Raw genomic sequence first — 10,532 nt, 5'->3', positions numbered from 1 at the left:
GTTCCAATCAATATTATTCACTCCACTAACATCTAGAATATATAAGGTGTACCAATCAATATAATTCACTCCACTAACGCCTAGAATCTACGAGGTGTTCCAATCAATATAATTCACTCCACTAACGCCTAGAATCTATGAGGTGTACCAATCAATATAATTCACTCCACTAACGCCTAGAATCTATGAGGTGTTCCAATCAATATTATTCACTCCACTAACGCCTAGAATATATGAGGTGTTCCAATCAATATAATTCACTCCACTAACGCCTAGAATCTACGAGGTGTTCAAATCAATATAATTCACTCCACTAACACTTAGAATCTATGAAGTGTTCCAATCAATATAATTCACTCCACTAACACCTAGAATCGATGTGTTCCAAACAATATAATTCACTCCACTCACGCCTAGAATCTATGAAGTGTTCCAATCAATATAATTCACTCCACTAACGCCTAGAATCTATGAGGTGTTCCAATCAATATTATTCACTCCACTAACGCCTAGAATCTATGAGGTGTTCCAATCAATATAATTCACTCCACTAACGCCTAGAATCGATGTGTTCCAAACAATATAATTCACTCCACTAACGCCTAGAATCTATGAGGTGTTCCAATCAATATAATTCACTCCACTAACGCCTAGAATCTATGAGGTGTTCCAATCAATATAATTCACTCCACTAACGCCTAGAATCTATGAGGTGTTCCAATCAATATAATTCACTCCACTAACACCTAGAATCTACGAGGTGTTCCAATCAATATAATTCACTCCACTAACACCTAGTATCTATGAAGTGTTCCAATCAATATAATTCACTCCACTAACACCTAGAATATATGAGGTGTTCCAATCGATATTATTCACTCCACTAACGCCTAGAATCTATGAGGTGTTCCAATCAATATAATTCACTCCACTAACGCCGATAATCTATGAGGTGTTCCAATCAATATAATTCACTCCACTAACACCTAAAATCTATGAGGTGTTCCAATCAATATATTTCACTCCACTAACACCTAGAATCTATGAGGTGTTCAAATCAATATAATTCACTCCACTAACGCCTAGAATCTATGAGGTGTACCAATCAATATAATTCACTCCACTAACGCCTAGAATCTATGAGGTGTTCCAATCAATATTATTCACTCCACTAACGCCTAGAATATATGAGGTGTTCCAATCAATATAATTCACTCCACTAACGCCTAGAATCTATGAGGTGTACCAATCAATATAATTCACTCCACTAACGCCTAGAATCTATGAGGTGTTCCAATCAATATTATTCACTCCACTAACGCCTAGAATATATGAGGTGTTCCAATCAATATAATTCACTCCACTAACGCCTAGAATCTATGAGGTGTTCAAATCAATATAATTCACTCCACTAACACTTATAATCTATGAAGTGTTCCAATCAATATAATTCACTCCACTAACACCTAGAATCGATGTGTTCCAAACAATATAATTCACTCCACTCACGCCTAGAATCTATGAAGTGTTCCAATCAATATAATTCACTCCACTAACGCCTAGAATCTATGAGGTGTTCCAATCAATATTATTCACTCCACTAACGCCTAGAATCTATGAGGTGTTCCAATCAATAATATTCACTCCACTAACGCCTAGAATCGATGTGTTCCAAACAATATAATTCACTCCACTAACTCCTAGAATCTATGAAGTGTTCCAATCAATATAATTCACTCCACTAACACCTAGAATATATGAGGTGTTCCAATCGATATTATTCACTCCACTAACGCCTAGAATCTATGAGGTGTTCCAATCAATATAATTCACTCCACTAACACCTAGAATCTATGAGGTGTTCCAATCAATATAATTCACTCCACTAACACCTAGAATATATGAAGTGTTCCAATCAATATAATTCACTCCACTAACACCTAGAATATATGAGGTGTTCCAATCGATAATATTCACTCCACTAACGCCTAGAATCTATGAGGTGTTCCAATCAATATAATTCACTCCACTAACACCTAGAATCTATGAGGTGTTCCAATCGATATTATTCACTCCACTAACGCCTAGAATCTATGAGGTGTTCTAATCAATATAATTCACTCCACTAACACCTAGAATCTATGAGGTGTTCCAATCAATATAATTCACTCCACTAACACCTAGAATCTATGAAGTGTTCCAATCAATATAATTCACTCCACTAACACCTAGAATATATGAGGTGTTCCAATCGATATTATTCACTCCACTAACGCCTAGAATCTATGAGATGTTCCAATCAATATTATTCACTCCACTAACGCCTAGAATCTATGAGGTGTTTCAATCAATATAATTCACTCCACTAACGCCTAGAATCTATGAGGTGTACCAATCAATATAATTCACTCCACTAACGCCTAGAATCTATGAGGTGTTCCAATCAATATTATTCACTCCACTAACGCCTAGAATCTATGAGGTGTTCCAATCAATATAATTCACTCCACTAACGCCTAGAATCTATGAGGTGTACCAATCAATATAATTCACTCCACTAACGCCTAGAATCTATGAGGTGTTCCAATCAATATTATTCACTCCACTAACGCCTATAATCTATGAGGTGTTCCAATCAATATAATTCACTCCACTAACGCCTAGAATCTATGAGGTGTTCCAATCAATATAATTCACTCCACTCACGCCTAGAATCTATGAGGTGTTCAAATCAATATAATTTACTCCACTAACACCTAGAATCTATGAGGTGTTCCAATCAATATAATTCACTCCACTAACGCCTAGAATCTATGAGGTGTACCAATCAATATAATTCACTCCACTAACGCCTAGAATCTATGAGGTGTTCCAATCAATATTATTCACTCCACTAACGCCTAGAATCTATGAGGTGTTCCAATCAATATAATTCACTCCACTAACACCTAGAATCTATGAGGTGTACCAATCAATATTATTCACTCCACTAACGCCTAGAATCTACGAGGTGTTCCAATCAATATAATTCACTCCACTAACACCTAGTATCTATGAAGTGTTCCAATCAATATAATTCACTCCACTAACACCTAGAATATATGAGGTGTTCCAATCGATATTATTCACTCCACTAACGCCTAGAATCTATGAGGTGTTCCAATCAATATAATTCACTCCACTAACGCCGATAATCTATGAGGTGTTCCAATCAATATAATTCACTCCACTAACACCTAGAATCTATGAGGTGTTCCAATCAATATATTTCACTCCACTAACACCTAGAATCTATGAGGTGTACCAATCAATATAATTCACTCCACTATCGCCTAAAATCTATGAGGTGTTCCAATCAATATTATTCACGCCACTAACACCTGGAATCTATGAGGTGTACCAATCAATATAATTCACTCCACTAACGCTTAGAATCTACGAGGTGTTCCAATCAATATAATTCACTCCACTAACGCCTAGAATCTATGAGGTGTACCAATCAATATAATTCACTCCACTAACGCCTAGAATCTACGAGGTGTTCAAATCAATATAATTCACTCCACTAACACTTAGAATCTATGAAGTGTTCCAATCAATAAAATTCACTCCACTAACGCCTAGAATCTATGAGGTGTTCCAATCAATATTATTCACTCCACTAACGCCTAGAATCTATGAGGTGTTCCAATCAATATAATTCACTCCACTAACGCCTAGAATCGATGTGTTCCAAACAATATAATTCACTCCACTAACGCCTAGAATCTATGAGGTGTTCCAATCAATATAATTCACTCCACTAACGCCTAGAATCTATGAAGTGTTCCAATCAATATAATTCGCTCCACTCACGCCTAGAATCTATTAAGTGTTCCAATCAATATAATTCACTCCACTAACGCCTAGAATCTATGAAGTGTTCCAATCAATATAATTCACTCCACTAACACTTAGAATATATGAGGTGTTCCAATCGATATTATTCACTCCACTAACGCCTAGAATCTATGAGGTGTTCCAATCAATATAATTCACTCCACTAACACCTAGAATATATGAAGTGTTCCAATCAATATAATTCACTCCACTAACACCTATAATATATGAGGTGTTCCAATCGATAATATTCACTCCACTAACGCCTAGAATCTATGAGGTGTTCCAATCAATATAATTCACTCCACTAACACCTAAATCTATGAGGTGTTCCAATCGATATTATTCACTCCACTAACGCCTAGAATCTATGAGGTGTTCCAATCAATATAATTCACTCCACTAACACCTAGAATCTATGAGGTGTTCCAATCAATATAATTCACTCCACTAACACCTAGAATCTATGAAGTGTTCCAATCAATATAATTCACTCCACTAACACCTAGAATATATGAGGTGTTCCAATCGATATTATTCACTCCACTAACGCCTAGAATCTATGAGATGTTCCAATCAATATTATTCACTCCACTAACGCCTAGAATCTATGAGGTGTTCCAATCAATATAATTCACTCCACTAACGCCTAGAATATATGAGGTGTACCAATCAATATAATTCACTCCACTAACGCCTAGAATCTATGAGGTGTTCCAATCAATATTATTCACTCCACTAACGCCTAGAATCTATGAGGTGTTCCAATCAATATAATTCACTCCACTAACGCCTAGAATCTATGAGGTGTACCAATCAATATAATTCACTCCACTAATGCCTAGAATCTATGAGGTGTTCCAATCAATATTATTCACTCCACTAACGCCTAGAATCTATGAGGTGTTCCAATCAATATAATTCACTCCACTAACGCCTAGAATCTATGAGGTGTTCCAATCAATATAATTCACTCCACTAACGCCAAGAATCTATGAGGTGTTCCAATCAATATAATTCACTCCACTAACGCCTAGAATCTATGAGGTGTACCAATCAATATAATTCACTCCACTAACGCCTAGAATCTATGAGGTGTTCCAATCAATATTATTCACTCCACTAACGCCTAGAATCTATGAGGTGTTCCAATCAATATAATTCACTCCACTAACGCCTAGAATCTATGAGGTGTACCAATCAATATAATTCACTCCACTAACGCCTAGAATCTATGAGGTGTTCCAATCAATATTATTCACTCCACTAACGCCTAGAATCTATGAGGTGTTCCAATCAATATAATTCACTCCACTAACGCCGATAATCTATGAGGTGTTCCAATCAATATAATTCACTCCACTAACACCTAGAATCTATGAGGTGTTCCAATCAATATATTTCACTCCACTAACACCTAGAATCTATGAGGTGTACCAATCAATATAATTCACTCCACTATCGCCTAAAATCTATGAGGTGTTCCAATCAATATTATTCACGCCACTAACACCTGGAATCTATGAGGTGTACCAATCAATATAATTCACTCCACTAACGCTTAGAATCTACGAGATGTTCCAATCAATATAATTCACTCCACTAACGCCTAGAATCTATGAGGTGTACCAATCAATATAATTCACTCCACTAACGCCTAGAATCTACGAGGTGTTCAAATCAATATAATTCACTCCACTAACACTTAGAATCTATGAAGTGTTCCAATCAATAAAATTCACTCCACTAACGCCTAGAATCTATGAGGTGTTCCAATCAATATTATTCACTCCACTAACGCCTAGAATCTATGAGGTGTTCCAATCAATATAATTCACTCCACTAACGCCTAGAATCGATGTGTTCCAAACAATATAATTCACTCCACTAACGCCTAGAATCTATGAGGTGTTCCAATCAATATAATTCACTCCACTAACGCCTAGAATCTATGAAGTGTTCCAATCAATATAATTCGCTCCACTCACGCCTAGAATCTATTAAGTGTTCCAATCAATATAATTCACTCCACTAACGCCTAGAATCTATGAAGTGTTTCAATCAATATAATTCACTCCACTAACACTTAGAATATATGAGGTGTTCCAATCGATATTATTCACTCCACTAACGCCTAGAATCTATGAGGTGTTCCAATCAATATAATTCACTCCACTAACACCTAGAATATATGAAGTGTTCCAATCAATATAATTCACTCCACTAACACCTAGAATATATGAGGTGTTCCAATCGATAATATTCACTCCACTAACGCCTAGAATCTATGAGGTGTTCCAATCAATATAATTCACTCCACTAACACCTAAATCTATGAGGTGTTCCAATCGATATTATTCACTCCACTAACGCCTAGAATCTATGAGGTGTTCCAATCAATATAATTCACTCCACTAACACCTAGAATCTATGAGGTGTTCCAATCAATATAATTCACTCCACTAACACCTAGAATCTATGAAGTGTTCCAATCAATATAATTCACTCCACTAACACCTAGAATATATGAGGTGTTCCAATCGATATTATTCACTCCACTAACGCCTAGAATCTATGAGATGTTCCAATCAATATTATTCACTCCACTAACGCCTAGAATCTATGAGGTGTTCCAATCAATATAATTCACTCCACTAACGCCTAGAATCTATGAGGTGTACCAATCAATATAATTCACTCCACTAACGCCTAGAATCTATGAGGTGTTCCAATCAATATTATTCACTCCACTAACGCCTAGAATCTATGAGGTGTTCCAATCAATATAATTCACTCCACTAACGCCTAGAATCTATGAGGTGTACCAATCAATATAATTCACTCCACTAATGCCTAGAATCTATGAGGTGTTCCAATCAATATTATTCACTCCACTAACGCCTAGAATCTATGAGGTGTTCCAATCAATATAATTCACTCCACTAACGCCTAGAATCTATGAGGTGTTCCAATCAATATAATTCACTCCACTAACGCCTAGAATCTATGAGGTGTTCCAATCAATATAATTCACTCCACTAACGCCTAGAATCTATGAGGTGTACCAATCAATATAATTCACTCCACTAACGCCTAGAATCTATGAGGTGTTCCAATCAATATTATTCACTCCACTAACGCCTAGAATCTATGAGGTGTTCCAATCAATATAATTCACTCCACTAACGCCTAGAATCTATGAGGTGTACCAATCAATATAATTCACTCCACTAACGCCTAGAATCTATGAGGTGTTCCAATCAATATTATTCACTCCACTAACGCCTAGAATCTATGAGGTGTTCCAATCAATATAATTCACTCCACTAACGCCTAGAATCTATGAGGTGTTCCAATCAATATAATTCACTCCACTAACACCTAGAATCTATGAGGTGTTCCAATCAATATAATTCACTCCACTAACACCTATAATCTATGAGGTGTTCCAATCAATATAATTCACTCCACTAACGCCTTGAATCTATGAGGTGTTCCAATCAATATAATTCACTCCACTAACAGCTAGAATCTATGAGGTGTTCCAATCAATATAATTCACTTCACTAACACCTAGAATCTATGAGGTGTTCCAATCAATATAATTCACTCCACTAACGCCTAGAATCTATGAGGTGTTCCAATCAATATAATTCACTCCACTAACGCCTAGAATCTATGAGGTGTTCCAATCAATATAATTCACTCCACTAACACCTAGAATCTATGAGGTGTTCCTATCAATATAATTCACTCCACTAACGCCTAGAATCTATGAGGTGTTCCAATCAATATAATTCACTCCACTAACGCCTAGAATCGATGTGTTCCAATCAATATAATTCACTCCACTAACGCCTAGAATCTATGAGGTGTTCCAATCAATATAATTCACTCCACTAACACCTAGAATCTATGAGGTGTTCCAATCAATATAATTCACTCCACTAACGCCTAGAATCTATGAAGTGTTCCAATCAATATAATTCACTCCACTAACACATAGAATATATGAGGTGTTCCAATCGATATTATTCACTCCACTAACGCCTAGAATCTATGAGTTGTTCCAATCAATATAATTCACTCCACTAACGCCTAGAATCTATGAGGTGTTCCAATCAATATAATTCACTCCACTAACACCTAGAATCTATGAGGTGTTCCAATCAATATAATTCACTCCACTAACGCCTAGAATCTGAGGAGTTCCAATCAATATAATTCACTCCACTCACGCCTAGAATCTATGAGGTGTTCAAATCAATATAATTCACTCCACTAACACTTAGAATCTATGAAGTGTTCCAATCAATATAATTCACTCCACTAACACCTAGAATCGATGTGTTCCAAACAATATAATTCACTCCACTCACGCCTAGAATCTATGAAGTGTTCCAATCAATATAATTCACTCCACTAGCGCCTAGAATCTATGAGGTGTTCCAATCAATATTATTCACTCCACTAACGCCTAGAATCTATGAGGTGTTCCAATCAATATAATTCACTCCACTAACGCCTAGAATCGATGTGTTCCAAACAATATAATTCACTCCACTAACGCCTAAAATCTATGAGGTGTTCCAATCAATATAATTCACTCCACTAACGCCTAGAATCTATGAAGTGTTCCAATCAATATAATTCACTCCACTCACGCCTAGAATCTATTAAGTGTTCCAATCAATATAATTCACTCCACTAACGCCTAGAATCTATGAAGTGTTCCAATCAATATAATTCACTCCACTAACACCTAGAATATATGAGGTGTTCCAATCGATATTATTCACTCCACTAACGCCTAGAATCTATGAGGTGTTCCAATCAATATAATTCACTCCACTAACACCTAGAATATATGAAGTGTTCCAATCAATATAATTCACTCCACTAACACCTAGAATATATGAGGTGTTCCAATCAATATAATTCACTCCACTAACACCTAGAATCTATGAGGTGTTCCAATCGATATTATTCACTCCACTAACGCCTAGAATCTATGAGGTGTTCCAATCGATATTATTCACTCCACTAACGCCTAGAATCTATGAGGTGTTCCAATCAATATAATTCACTCCACTAACACCTAGAATCTATTAGGTGTTCCAATCAATATAATTCACTCCACTAACACCTAGAATCTATGAAGTGTTCCAATCAATATAATTCACTCCACTAACACCTAGAATATATGAGGTGTTCCAATCGATATTATTCACTCCACTAACGCCTAGAATCTATGAGATGTTCCAATCAATATAATTCACTCCACTAACGCCTAGAATCTATGAGGTGTACCAATCAATATAATTCACTCCACTAACACCTAGAATCTATGAGGTGTACCAATCAAAATAATTCACTCCACTAACGCCTAGAATCTATGAGGTGTTCCAATCAATATTATTCACTCCACTAACGCCTAGAATCTATGAGGTGTTCCAATCAATATAATTCACTCCACTAACGCCTAGAATCTATGAGGTGTACCAATCAATATAATTCACTCCACTAACGCCTAGAATCTATGAGGTGTTCCAATCAATATAATTCACTCCACTCACGCCTAGAATCTATGAGGTGTTGCAATCAATATTATTCACTCCGCTAACGCCTAGAATCTATGAGGTGTTCCAATCAATATAATTCACTCCACTAACACCTAGAATCTATGAGGTGTTCCAATCAATATAATTCACTCCACTAACACCTAGAATCTATGAGGTGTTCCAATCAATATAATTCACTCAACTAACACCTATAATCTATGAGGTGTTCCAATCAATATAATTCACTCCACTAACGCCTTGAATCTATGAGGTGTTCCAATCAATATAATTCACTCCACTAACACCTATAATCTATGAGGTGTTCCAATCAATATAATTCACTTCACTAACACCTAGAATCTATGAGGTGTTCCAATCAATATAATTCACTCCACTAACGCCTAGAATCTATGAGGTGTTCCAATCAATATAATTCACTCCACTAACGCCTAGAATCTATGAGGTGTTCCAATCAATATAATTCACTCCACTAACACCTAGAATCTATGAGGTGTTCCAATCAATATAATTCACTCCACTAACGCCTAGAATCTATGAGGTGTTCCAATCAATATAATTCACTCCACTAACGCCTAGAATCGATGTGTTCCAATCAATATAATTCACTCCACTAACGCCTAGAATCTATGAGGTGTTCCAATCAATATAATTCACTCCACTAACACCTAGAATCTATGAAGTGTTCCAATCAATATAATTCACTCCACTAACACATAGAATATATGAGGTGTTCCAATCGATATTATTCACTCCACTAACGCCTAGAATCTATGAGGTGTTCCAATCAATATAATTCACTCCACTAACACCTAGAATCTATGAGGTGTTCCAATCAATATAATTCACTCCACTAACACCTAGAATCTATGAGGTGTTCCAATCAATATAATTCACTCCACTAACGCCTAGAATCTGAGGTGTTCCAATCAATATAATTCACTCCACTCACGCCTAGAATCTATGAGGTGTTCAAATCAATATAATTCACTCCACTAACACCTAGAATCTATGAGGTGTTCCAATCAATATAATTCACTCTACTAACGCCTAGAATCGATGTGTTCTAAACAA

This window comes from Saccoglossus kowalevskii, chromosome 6 (assembly GCF_978046115.1).
Source record: "Saccoglossus kowalevskii chromosome 6, keSacKowa6.1, whole genome shotgun sequence".
Classification (NCBI taxonomy): Eukaryota; Metazoa; Hemichordata; class Enteropneusta; family Harrimaniidae; genus Saccoglossus; species Saccoglossus kowalevskii.
Note: the sequence above shows the minus strand (reverse complement) of the source record.